Genomic DNA, 13384 nt, shown 5'->3' with positions numbered 1-13384 from the left:
ATGATGAGGTAGAGGCTCTCAAGGAATGGCAAGAAGACCAGGAGAACCGCTCCAGCCACAATAATTTGCATATCCGCAACGTAGCAGAATCAATTCTTGGCCCCTCTTTGTCGTCTTTTTTGAAGGAATTTTTTCAACATGTATTGCCTGTTCTCTCAGATGGTGACTGACTATGTGATAGAGCCCACAGGGCGCTCCGAGCAAAGCCTTCTCCTTCACAACCGCCTAAAGACGTCATAGTTCATCTACATTATTTTCGCTCAAAAGAACGGATTCTAATGTTGGTTCGTGACTCTCCAGTGATTGATTTCCGCAATATGCAATTGCATGTTTTTCAGGACTTGGCCCCCTCTACCATTCAAAAGCGACGAGATCTCAAGCCCATTAATAGGATACTACGACAGCATCAAATACGCTACAGATGGAGATTTCCTTTAATACTCCAAATTTCAGTGAACAATACCACTCATTCCGTCAAAACTTTAACTCAAAGACAGGATTTGTTAGCTAAACTTGATCTCCTTCCTTTACCGCCATCTGATGGGGCTACTGCCTCTTCTCCTGGGCCTCGGCGTTTCCAACCTCCATTACCTGAATGGACAAGAGTATCCCGTCACCGCATTGACACCAATGAACCTCCCTGATCATGGCAGACACTCCTTGAAAAAAGATAGTTCTCACTTTCTCAGGGATATATATCCTCATCTTATAGTCTCTGCATGAATGATATTGGTTGTTACATAGTTTACTAGACTTTGATGTTTATTATACACTATGCATAGCGATACTTTATAGTGATGGGGTTGCTTTCCCCCCTCCCTCCTTATCCTTCCCCTTGTCCCTCCTCCTTTTCACCCTTGTTCCCCTCCCTCTTCTCCCTTACTCCTCCCCTACCTTTTTTGTCTCCCCTCTTGTTTCGACACAGTACAATTGTAGGATTTGGGTTATATATCTGAATTTTCGGCCATTGCCGACTCAACTGTTGCGGTCCAGGAGGACTTGCTTCTCTTACATAGTTTTTTCCGCCACCCCCATGCTCCCTTTAGTTGTCATTTAGTTTGTTATGATCATTACTTGTGTAGCGGTCCTTTACTGGGACCCTATGTTTCAGGGTTTTTTTCCCCGTATGGGTCTCCTATTACTTTCTCTTCTTCTGTATCTATGTTCCGTTTTTCTTGTTGTCCCTTTTCTTTTTTCTTCTTTTCTCTCTGTAAATGTTAATGGGCTTAATTCTCCCAAGAAACGTACAGTGACTTTGTCCGCCTGTAGGAGGGAAGGAGCGGACATAGTTTTCCTTCAGGAGACCCACTTTACTGGTACACACTCTTGACTTCAAGGTAAGCAGTTTAGCCAAACTTTCTTTGCCTCTGCTAACTGTAAGAAAATTGGGGTGGCTATTTTGATTCACCGTAACATTCCATTTGTACATACTACAATGATAGCTGACCCTGAGGGCCGGTAACTCATAGTGATTGGTACTCTCCATACAGAAGTTCTTACCCTTGTGTCTATATACGCCCCTAATCAAGATCAATCACGTTTTTTCCGCACAATCACTCTGCGTTTAAATAGAGTAGCACAGGGTCACATTATTTTGGGTGGGGACTTTAATACCATTATTGATCCTCTCTTAGATAAATCTAACCTACCAAAAACCAAGAAGGAGGCAACCTCAACTGACGTCTCTCTCACATTAACATCCTCCCACAAACAGCTTAATCTACACGACACCTGGCGCCTTAAATATTCCACTGCTAGGGACTATACTCACTTCTCTGTACCACATCAGCACTACTCTCGCATACAGGGGTTAAAGTGGGGGGGAACGAGGTGGAACTGAGTTCCACCACCTGTAATGGTAGGGGAAACTAGTTCCACCACCTCCATTGCCTTGCACAGTAATTCCCCAAAAAACCTGCCCCATCACCTATATCAATAGATGATGCAGGCGGTGCTAGTGTTACTGATGAGCTGCAGCCAGCTCACCTTTCACCAGGTTCTGATAGCTCCATGGTCCTCCACCATTTAGAGCCCACCTCTCCTGGTACTGACACATGCTGTGTCTGTTGGACAGCAATCATCCCCTCCCCAGGTCCCAGTGGCTTCCTTTTCCAACAGAGCATATGTGATGTCATTCTGTCACCGCTGCTGAAGTGAAGAGGAGGCATGAAGAGGAGCTGGCTCTGTGCATCTTGAAGACAAGATGAGAGGGGGCTGGAGGGACATGAAAGGTGGGGAAGCTGCTGGAGGGATACAGGGCATGGAGCTGCTGGTGGGACATAGGTGGTGAGCTGCTGGACTGACAGAGGCAGAGATGTGTAAAAGCGGCTCTACTGTGGGCATTATGTGTATAAGCAGCACTACTGTGGTCATTATGTGTAAGTGGCACTACTATTATTGGCATTGGGGGTAATTCCAAGTTGATCACAGCAGGATTTTTGATAGCAATTGGGCAAAACCATGTGCACTGCAGGGGAGGCAGATATAACATGTGCAGAAAGAGTTGGATTTGGGTGGGTTATTTTATTTCTCTGCAGGGTAAATACTGGCTGCTTTATTTTTGCACTGCAATTTAGATTGCAGATTGAACTCACCACACCCAAATCTAACTCTCTCTGCACATGTTATATCTGCTTCCCCTGCAGTGCACATGGTTTGGCCCAATTGCTAACAAAAATCCTGCTGCGATCAACTTGGAATTACCCCCATTATGTGTAAGGGGCACTACTACTGTGGGGATTCAGTATATAAGCAGTACTACTACTGTGGGCATTTTGTGTATAAGCGGTACTTCTGTGGGCATTATGTGTATAAGTGGCACTACAGTGTCGCTACTGGCTTATCTATAAAGGGTACAGCTGCAAAGATATTTTTTTTGAATACTCAGCCCTCTGGCGTCCTGCGTTGACGTCAGTAGTGCTACAGGCCTCTTCCTCTCTTAAAGCGCCCCTGTGTGTGGTATAACATGTATAGAGGGTACCAGTGTGTAGTGCAATGTGAATAAAGGGCACTACTGAGTGACGTAACCTGAATAAGGGGCACTACTATGTGGTGTAATATGAATCAGGGGCACTACATACGGTGTATTGTGAATAAGACTGTGCTTCTGCATTGTGTCATTTGAATTTAGGGGACTATTATGTGACCACGCTGCTTTTTTTGTGAGATCAATGTCCCTTTATAAAGTATGGTAAGTAGGGAAATAATTTATAGCTGCAGATGGGGGGGGGGGGGGGGTGTAAAAAACACTAGCACTAGCCCTGGCACCACTTAATGTGAGGATGGGGGCGGGGGGAGGTGGCGGGGTAAATGAGTTCCACCATCTCTCCAGGACCACTTTAAGCCCTGCTCGCATAGATATGGTCCATGTGTCCTAATCACTCACGACATTGGTCTCTGACGCAGGCATCACTCCCTGTTCGTGGATGGATCATGCGGGAGTTTATATTCTGGTAGATCTTTACAGAGCCCCCAATAGAACGCGTAAATGGCGCTTAGACACTCTTCTATCACACACTTCAACTCTTTTAGACACTGCAATTTTTTTTAAGGAAAATGCCTCCCCCGAGGTCTCTCCCGGCCTTGTTTGGGTAGCACACAAAGCCCCTATTCGTGGTCATTTCATATCAAAAGCTTCAACCATACGTAAAAGGGCGGCAGAGGAACTTTCCTCATTAGAGTCTCAAATCTCTGCGCTTTTAGCTCAACATAAAACTGCCCAGAGTGACTCCCTGCTTTCTCGGATAGATAACCTCAGGGGTCAGTTAAATACCCTTTTATCGCGACGTGCAGCAGCTATATTACAGAAGCTACATCAAAGGTTCTACGATAAATCAGATAAAATAGACAGTCTTTTAGCCAACAAGCTGAGAAGCAAGCGAGCTACAGCCATGATAGAAAAACTATATTCACACAAATTAAATACACTCACCTATGATCCTAAACTGATGATAGAGGAATTTAGAGGCTTCTATAGTTCCCTTTATAATCTCCCTACCCCTCCTCTTTCCACTGATGGACCAGAGGGAGCATGATCATACTTGTTGGATGCCCCCTTGCCGTGTCTGATGGAACAACAGCTCTCTATACTTAATGAGGCAATCAAATCTATGCGGTCATCAGCGGCCCCTGGCCCAGGTGGCTTCACAAGTCAATATTACAAAACATCCATTACAGAATTGGCCCCTTATCTTACTTCTATTTTTAATAATGTTATGGATGGGTCGTCGTTTGCACCGGCAACTGTGCAATCCGATATTATAGTGATTCCGAAACCTGAGAGAGACTCCACACAATGTTCCAAATATAGGCCAATCTCATTATTGAACGTAGATCTTAAGATCTATGCCAAAATACTGGCCAATCGCTTAGCCACCCTACTCACACATTTGATACACCCAGATCAAGTGGGCTTTATTCCTGGCCGTCAGGCCTCTGATAACACCAGGAGAGTCATAGATTTAATTTATTCTATTCATAAACAAAAGCTACCATCATTGCTGCTTGCTTTGGATGCCGAGAAGGCTTTTGACCGAATATCTTGGCCCTTCGCTTTCTCTGTATTCCAGAGGATGGGCTTCTCTGGCAAGTTTTTGGATGGTGTCTCAGCGCTCTATAGATCCCCTACTGCCACAGTCTCTGTTAATCGCCTCACCTCCTCCACTTTCGGAATCGCTACTGGCACCAGACAGGGATGCCCACTCTCCCCCCTGTTATTTGCCCTAGTTTTGGAACCGCTGGCGGCAAAGATTCGAGATAATGCCGATATATCTGGAGTGAAGATAGGTCCTTCTGAGCATAAAATTGCTTTATATGCTGACGATATCCTATTATCCCTAGGGTCCCCGACGCAATTGCTACAGCCATTCATCTCTGAAATAGACCTCTACTCTAAACATTCGGGATATAAAATGAACACAAGCAAAACTGAAGTATTGGATTTTTATATTCTTGGCCCTATCAAACTCTCCTTGGAGAACTCTTTCCCATTTAAATGGCACAAGCTAAAAATTAAATACTTAGGCATTTTTCTAACACACCGCCACCACCAATTATACCAAGCTAATTTCCCCAGGCTTCTGGATCAAATTACTGTAAGTCAGATTTATCTTCTTGGTCTAGCCTTTTTATTTCCTGGATAGGTAGGGTGAATTCAGTGAAAATGAACGTGCTCCCTCGGATTCTATATCTATTCCAGACCCTCCCAATATTTATCCCTTCTTCTGTTTATAAATTTCTACAACTTCACACGTCATGATTTATTTGGGCAAATAAGCGTCCCCGAGTTCGACTGAAACTGTTAAAGCTCCCCACACATTGTGGTGGTCTGGGTATTCCAGACTTTAAAAGATATTATTTAGCCACGCAGCTTGCACAATGTATACAATGGTGCAACCCGGGCTCTCAGAGGGTCTGGGTATCTATGGAAGCTGATGAACTAGGCCTCTCTACTCTTTCTTCTCTCCTCTAGCTCCCGAAGCCCCATCGTCCTGGAAATGTGGCCTCCCACCCCATAGTGTCCCGTTCACTAACGGTTTGGGACTTTGCCAATAGGAAATACAGCTTAGCTCTGACCCCCTCCCCCATTATCCCAATACCAGCATTCCCCCCTGGTAAACACAAACCTTTATTAGCCCCTTGGCAGGATAGAGGTATTTTGTATCTGAACGATATCACTAGGGACTCTAGTTTTCCTCAATTTTCTCAGATTTAAGAGGATATTGACATTCCCTCCAGGTATTTCTATCAATTTTTACAACTTAGGAACTTTCATTCCTCATTGAACCACGTCCTCTCTAGCAGACTCCTGACTACATTTGAGACCTTATGTATCAGACGTCACTCAACCAAAGGTCTAATTTCCCTCTTATATACCACACTTAATGGGGAGCCACCTTCTCAACATGATCCTCACGAGAGAGCATGGGAAACGGATCTGGTTTCGGCCTTAGATGATGAGGAATGGTCTGAAGCCCGGGGAAATGCGGCATCTAGCTCCATTTGCATTAGGGTCAAGGAGAACATTTATAAATGATCATATAGCTGGCATTATGTACCCTCTCATTTGAGCAGAATGTACCCTGACACATCGGACAGATGTTGGAGAGGATGTGGCACGGAGGGCTCTTTTCTACATATATTGTGGTCATGCCCTAAAATAGTGAATACCTGGAGAGATGTAATTAATCTTATCTCTAGCTTATTACAGATTCCTATTCCTTACGACCCTAAATATGTCCTCCTTTCCCTGAACCTGCCAACACTGACCAAATTTCAAAATAAACTGCTACGCCATGTGGTCTCTGCAATGACATGTCAATTGGCAGTAGACTGGAAAAACCCTGCTCCTCCCCCAATACAGTATATAATATCTCGTATCTGGTATGTTTACCGTATGGAATATATGACAAGTTTGCTTAACTGTTAGTCTAAGTCGTTTGTTAAATATGGAGTCCGTGACTGGCTACCCAAAATGCTCCTTCGCCTTTCAACTTGTAATGCCCTGTACTATATACGACAATTCTGGATTTAATTGATGGACCCCTCCAGGGGATTCTACTCTGTTCTTCTATTCCTTTCTTTCTTCTCTTCTCTTTTCTTCTCTCATCTTCACCTTTTTTACTCTCCAGTCTCAGTTGGTTAGTCGTTCTACTGGCTAATACTCTTTCTATATTTTATTACCCGATTTATGGGTTTAAAATAGATCATATCTTTGTTTTTTTCTACGAATGCCAACTGTTAATCTATGTTTATAATGTATTATGTTATGTCTAAAATATGTTGGTCTCTGTTTGATTCTATAATCTTACTAATAAAAATTATGTTTAAAAAGAAAAAAATCGGCAAACTTATTGCGGCCTTAGTTTCTCATTAATACATGTTTAGATTCTTGTATTTATGCAATCACTTCAATAAGTGTTAGAAGTAACATAATCATATAAAATCTTTTATATGGGCACTAGTTATATTTGAGTCTTTACTCATCTGCATTTTTAAAAGTACCAGGATGCTTATGAAGAAAGTTGCTTGACTGAAAAATAAAACATTGATCCTTATGTTAATAGAACCATCTGTACTCACTGTCATCTTTTCTAATTGATGGTTAAACAAAAATAGTACACATAATGTATATTCACATAAACTTTCTCTTAAGTAGCTGCTATCCAGGTTCGGTGCAGCCCTGTTGGCACCCTAGTCAGATCACATCCCCCTCCCAATCTCCACATTGGGCATTGCACATCCTCTCCTGCCTTTTCTTAACCTGGCAGACAGGAGACAGGGCCAGATTAACAATGGAGTGGATTGTGCTACAGCTTTGGGCCTCACAGTAAAATAGGCTCATAATCATAGCAGAATGATGATAACCAGTCACCATCTTGCCACATGGGCACCATCTCATCTACCATCTTTATCTTTAAAGGCCCGTACACACTGGCTGATATATCGTCCATTCTGTTGAACGGCCAATATATCGCGGGTCCGTTGGCCAACTCCATCGTTCACAGACATATCGCATCGGCCCTGCAGCACAGCCGACGCCCAATATATCTACCGATATATTGGCGCATTGCTGTGTGTGTACGGGTGACCAGCCGACTGCCCGTACACATGCCACGGCAGCCAGCAGTGATTGACAGCTGAACTGGGCGGGCGTGTGTACACACCCGCCCAGTTCATGACGTCCCCGACGGATCAGCATTGTGTATGCTCCATAGATATATCTGCAGATCAATTGATCTGCAGATATATCTATCAGTGTGTACCTACAATAAGACATGCTGACTCAGCAAGAAAACCAGGATGAATTTTATTTACTGGTGCACGTAATAGGGAAATCGGAATTCAGCATGTGAATTTCCTCAGGTGTTGATAAACAAACAATGTAACATCCATAAAGGGGCCTCGCTCATTGTTCTGCCTGTTGTCTTTGTCTGCCTTCTGTAAAGATAGACTTATGGGGAGATGTACTAAGCAGTGAAAAGAGTGAAGTGAGCCAGTGGAGAAGCTGCCCATGGCAACCAATCAGCTGCTCTGTATAATTTTGTAGTATGCAAATCTTAAATGTTACTTCAATACTGATTGGTTGCCATGGGCAACTTCTCCACTGGCTCACTTCTCCACTCTTTTCACTGCTTAGTACATCTCCCCATAAGTGGCATAGCCTCAATGGTGATTTTTTTATCAAGAAGATTATACTGCAGCATAGAAAGTCCTGCTGAATGCCTGCTTGGCACAAACATAGGGACAAGAGTCTGATCTCAGCAAAGGGAAAAGAGAAGAAACAGGTCATAAATAAAGGTAATTATTCACTTTTAAGCACATCGCTAGTACTAAAAGCTGAACACTTTAATATAATCCTGATTTATTGTTACTGTTTCAGTTTATGCAGATCAGCATGAAAATGATTTAACAGCTAATTGCACTTTGATGGGTTTTTCACCAAATTCCAGCACCTCATGTAACAACTTTCCACATGTAATCCTCGACAGTTGTATTGATTACTATTTGTGAGGATACTTATGATGCACTAATGGAGAATCCAATCTCCAACAAATTTTATAACAAAGAACATAGTTTTCACCCTGTTCCACAAGATTGTACATTGAGCGATGGAATTTAAGTAGCTCCAACTTAGAACTGCATTTAAAACCAGCATGGATAGAAAATGTTCCAGCACGTTACATAAATAGTCAACAATGTATCAGTAAAGAATTTAAGTATAATGCAGGAAATTTAATGTGGTGAATCAAAACAGAATTTGCTCCCAATACTCAAGGCTGCAAGGCATACTTGCCTACTTGACCCTCTCCATGAGGGAGAAAATGATCTGTTCCTGGACTATCCTAGTAATGTATGATTGCCATCACCTGTGGTGAGCTAGATAATTGATAAGAAAGGTGTTTCACCACAGGTGATGGCAATCATACATTACCAGGAAAGTCCAGGAACAGAGCATTTTCTCACTCATGGAGAGGGTCAGGTAGGCAAGTATTAGGCCCTACACACATGCCGATTTGTTTGAAAGATATGAACGATCTCGTTCATAAATGAACGAGAACTCGTTCATATCTTTCAGTGTGGAGGCTCCAGCGATGAACGATGCGCGGCCCCGTGCTCGTTCATCGCTGGTCCCCCGTCGTCTGTGCATGCAGGCCAATATGGACGACCTCGTCCAAATTTGCCTGCACTTCAATGGAGCCGCGTGACGGGGGAGTAAAGAAACTTCACTCCCCCCGTCACTGCCCCCCCGCCGCCGGGTCGCCCATCGGACGTATCCGCCGTCGGGCAGCTCGGCATGTCTGTAGGGCCCTTATGCTACAAGGTCACAGATATAAAATAAACTCCATTTATTGCAGTGGTAGAAATAGAAAGTAATTTGCTCTCATATATAATAAGGCTCAGTGTAGAGTCTACAAAGGCCGATATGACTACTTTACCTGGTAACTGGGCTGTTGGATCTCATCACATGCAGCTATACACTTTCATATACTTGTGGCCAAATTAGAAAGATTCAGCGGTCAGACCCAGTGCACGGGTTGCTCTGTCTGTGTAGTCTGTACACTTGTATCTGCCAATAACATCTGAGCATGTAGGTATGTTCTGCACCTATAATACTAGCTCTGAGACAGACAGAACTGGCCTTTTTCTGAGTGTCAGGCACACAGGACTCTTTTGCATATACCAAACTGAGGATCCTGATGATTGGGGTTCCACATTGCTGCCAGCTCGGGGGAGGAATGTGCACAGATCATGCCTTAAATCTCATTCATAAAAATCAATTCAACAAAAGATTAACACTGGAGAAATCAGAGCTCTCCCTGGCCTTACCCTACTTTCCATATTTTACATCATTCCCCATAGGCTGTATGTAACAGCTTTACTCTACTAGCTAGCACCATCTCTGAAAGACAGAGAGGCTTCGCTGGATCCCCACCATGGGGGTGATTGTGATGTGGAAAGAAAGAGCCTCTGTGCTGCATACTTGGAAGCAGAAGTGATGCTTACATATGGTAATGCAGCAGGAGGCGCCTGCTATACGTAGACTCCTCCTGCACTCATGTGTGGTCCTCTGCTGCGTCGGCTTCCAATCAGCTGCAACATAATCTACAAAACTTCAAACGGGCTCTCAAGACCCACTTCTTCACCAAACCCAGCCAAATCTCATCCTAACCCTCTGTTCTACGCTCTCTATGTACCCCAACTGTGTCACCCCTGTCTGTCTACCCCTCCCCTTTAGAATGTAAGCTCTCACGAGCAGGGCCCTCTTCCCTCATGTGCTTATCCTTTCTTACTTTAATAATCTTCAACTGCACCACATCCAGCAGTCTTCTGCCACCTGATACTTATTCCAGTGTCATCTGCTGATGTAACTATGTTTATTTACCCTGTACTTGTCCTATACTGTCATCAACTGTAAGTTGCTGTTTTCCTGTTTGATTATTTGTTTATGTACTCTGTGATTGGGCGCTGCGGAACCCTTGTGGCGCCATATAAATAAAGGATAATAATAATCAGCTGGCTGAGTTACCCATGAGGTCATGCAGACCGGCCATCACAGCTCCGTCACTGAGGCCAGGAAATCTCCATTGGAAGATTGGAGACCTTGGCCTCACCACTTCCGCAAAAATGGAGACAACATGCCTTCATTTTGTGAAACAGAGGCCATCGCCCCCACCTCCCCTCCCCCAAATGGCTGCAAACTGTCAGTCAACTGATGTCTGCAGCTGTACTACATCCAACGACGCAAAACCTGTTCTGAATGTACACAGTCCCATGTCAATAACTGTGCACTTGCACAGACCTTACCTGCCCATGTGCATATTGATTTATGTTGAGCGCCTGGTGACAGATAGAAAACCGGTGGCTCCTACTTACATTTGGTGGGGGAACTGCCACTATCCCCGTGACCGGAGTAGAGAGCAGACAGACAGCCCCGGGTCACGACACCTGCGCAATGGATCTGGCAGTTGCCGGGACCGGCGTATGTGCAGATAGCCTGGTGCGACTGCGCATGAGCCAACCCCCAGCTTCTATGGACTGCAGCCCATAGAAGCCGGATTGTGTTGTGCGAAAGGCAGGGTGTGGCTTCCTAAAGAAATCCAGCTCTCTGCTAATCGCAGCCCGGTCTGGCAGTCTCAGAGGCGGGAAACATCTCCCAATGGGACTGCCTGTAGTGTCTGTGACTGACAGCTAGGACTTCCAATAGGAAGTCACTGCCAGTCACAGTGTAGCCAGTGCAGTCGCACACTGCATCTGACTCATTGACACTGGGAAATCCCTTGCAGAAAAGTGGAGGTTTGGCCAGGAGGAACCCCATTATGGTAAATTACAGCAGTACTATGCTATATATTGCTCAGATGTGCAGTGATATATAATGATTGTCACCGTTGTATCTTGCTAAATAGAATCCATGATCCCAAACAGTGAAATTAGGTGTATAGAACAAGGTGACCCATTTGCAGAGAGCTGAATTATCGCAGTTAGAATCTTTTGTATATAAAATGTACTGCATCTTTATGTGTAAGCTATAATAAATAATTGCTATAAAAGTGTATAACATAAGCAGCACACAGAATCTTAATACCGTATATTAACTCCATAGTAGCACTTTCAGCAGGCCAATTATAAATCTATGCCGAGTTGACAGCTTGCGTTAATAAAAGACTGTTATTACAACTCGGTTGTTTGTGTCATATGGTAATCACATAATGCTTTCTCTCACAATGCACTGGAAGGCTCTGCTGAGGAATCGGGAGGTGTAAAATGAATGTCTGCCATACAGGCTTGTTAAATACAATAGAAGAGCAAGCCTCAGTATCTCTCGCCCCTAATGCATTGACAGCGCTGATTAATGCTGATTTATATAAGTTCCAGTGCAGTGCGACCATTAGTGTTCTTTTCTTGCTGGTACAATAAACAGGATTGAGAATTGCAGTCCAGTTATAAGGCTTTACGAAAGCAGTGATAATTGTAGGAAAAAATGATATACCCCGTCACCTGCTATCTTTGTTTTTCCAACATGGCGCTTAAAACCAGTTCTATCCACCTTTTGTGAAACTAGCCCGTGACTTGCGGGGAAATAAATTACATTTCAGCTTTGTAAAAGGAATAAAGTGTTCTTTTTTAACCATCATGATTTTTTTTCTGTCGTCTCCATTTCTCTGTGGTAGTGTTCTTAGATTTAAAAAACGGTGATTGTGAAAGGTGAGGGGTCTACAAGTATTAAGAGTTAGTTCTTGTAATTGGCACAGGCTATCACAGACTTTCTGTGGCTTCAGAAACAGGCAATCACAAAAGCATAAAAGGGGCTCTGACAGGAGGCTCAGGGACAGTAGGTGAAACCGTTACAGTGACGGCTGCCACAGCTAAAGCGATATTGAAAGACTTGCAGTGGATTTGTTCTCGGCCTCACGTAGGACAATAGAATGTGATGTTTTTGTGTCAAGGTGTGGAGCCAGCATTCAATGCGCTTTTTCTAATTAAACTACATCTAAACTTGTTTAAACTCTTCCTGAGAGAAATGAGGACTTTTCTTTGGTCATTACTGGTTTCTGGATTAATTAAAATCATACTCATGACAGTTTCTAGGAAAAAGCATGACACATTTGAAAGTGATGCGATACTTAAAAAATAATAACTCTTTCTTTTGGGCAAATTGCTAAGTTTTGTTCTGTGCTCCTGTCACTTTTTTGACCAGCTTTTCTGTTTATATATGTTTCACATTGATATGGTAATTGGTAAGTTCATTTAGATTTGGATATCGCTATTGTAAAGAAATAGAATAACATCCCACATAATGTAATGGGGAGAGGGTAGAACATGGTGCCCCCTGGATAAACGGTAGGAAGGGTACGCATCACATCAGTTTATTTACAAATAGAACCGCTATAACTTGATAAAGAGCATATATGACTTTGCGTGATCTGAAGACATGCTACTTATTCAGGTAGCAACATATTTGGCGGCTGCAGATGATAATATGTACTACAGGTTGAGTCTCCCTTATCCAAAATGCTCGGGACCAGAGGTATTTTGGATATGGGATTTTTCCGTATTTTGGAATAATTGCATACCATAATGAGATATCATGGTGATGGGACCTAAGTCTAAGCACAGAATACATTTATGTTACATATACACCTTATACACACAGCCTGAAGGTCATTTTAGCCAATATTTTTTATAACTTTGTGCATTAAACAAAGTGTGTCTACATTCACACAATTCATTTATGTTTCTTATACACCTTATAGACACAGCCTGAAGGTCATTTAATACAATATTATTAATAACTTTGTGTATTAAACAAAGTTTGTGTACATTGAGCCATCAGAAAACAAAGGTTTCCCTATTTGACTCTCACTCAAAAAAGTCCGTATTTCGG

The 13384-nt window shown here is 43.2% G+C and overlaps 1 protein-coding gene across 3 annotated transcripts in view; it reads left to right on the top strand.

The window, feature by feature from the left end:
• Positions 1 to 13384, top strand: part of SEC16B (SEC16 homolog B, endoplasmic reticulum export factor) — a 327501-nt gene that overhangs the window by 190860 nt on the left and 123257 nt on the right. The gene's annotated exons all lie outside the window — the stretch shown is intronic.

The sequence above is a fragment of the Pseudophryne corroboree genome, chromosome 9 (genome assembly GCF_028390025.1).
Source record: "Pseudophryne corroboree isolate aPseCor3 chromosome 9, aPseCor3.hap2, whole genome shotgun sequence".
NCBI classification, from domain to species: Eukaryota; Metazoa; Chordata; class Amphibia; order Anura; family Myobatrachidae; genus Pseudophryne; species Pseudophryne corroboree.
Note: the sequence above shows the minus strand (reverse complement) of the source record. Positions and strands in the feature narration are given on the sequence as shown.